Here is a 1018-nt window from a genome sequence, read left to right as displayed (position 1 = left end):
GTAAGGCTGAGGTACGCTTTAATGGAAAAATGATGCATATTGACATTCTGAAATAATGCTACTGACTTTTAAAGGAATTGAGGAGAATTATGAAAGAAAAGAGAAAGGGAACTCTCCTTTTGGACATATCTTTTGTCTGCACTCCTCAGCCTTAGGATGTTCTAGAAGTAACAGGGACAGGACCCTTCTACAGTGGCTGCCTGTAGGCAATAGGAATAGTGGCTGCAAATGGCAAATGAGGCACATAACCCATTTTCTTTTGCTTAGAATTTTTCAGAAGATTGGGTTCTGCAGCACAAAGATCAGAAATTCTTTCATATTCTTGTCACAGAGCTCTAAAAGTACCCAAGTGAATGAATTTCTGCAGCTCCAGCAATCCAGAGTCCTGGTCCAAGGGTCAATGGGCAGGCAGAACGTGGAGAGAATATAATATCTGACACCACACAGACCATCCTTTTACACGGGGAATCTGGAATTACGGCATCAAATGACGAGGCGAGGATATAACGGCTGAGGGCATATCCACCTCCCCCAACACACACTACCTTTCATGATAGTCGTATCATCCTGAAACCTGAACAGACTCCAGGAAAATTGTATCTACTTTCTTTCAAGACAACAAAATATATAGCTTTAGGTTATACAAATACATACAATCATACATATGAACATCTTTTTGCTTTAAAAATGAATTACGTAAATTAAAAAACAGAAAAGATATGGATCAGAGGTTAGAGGGTCTTATACAAATTGAACTTGGGATTAGGGTCAACAACTATGACCTGTGGGACAAATTCAGCCCTCCATCTGTTTTTATATATAAAGTTTTACTGGGCCACAGCTACACCCATTCATTTACATATTGTCAATAGCTGCTTTCACACTCGTTTAACAGCAGAATTGACTAATAAGAGACTGTATAGCTCGCACAGCCTGAAATATTTATTATCTTGCCCTTTTCAGAAAAGCTTGCTGACTGATTATAGATCAAAAAGAGCATCTCCATAATGATCCAAAT

This window comes from Propithecus coquereli, unplaced genomic scaffold (genome assembly GCF_000956105.1).
Source record: "Propithecus coquereli isolate 6110/MARCELLA unplaced genomic scaffold, Pcoq_1.0 Scaffold814, whole genome shotgun sequence".
NCBI lineage: Eukaryota > Metazoa > Chordata > Mammalia > Primates > Indriidae > Propithecus > Propithecus coquereli.
This window is presented reverse-complemented; position numbering follows the sequence as displayed.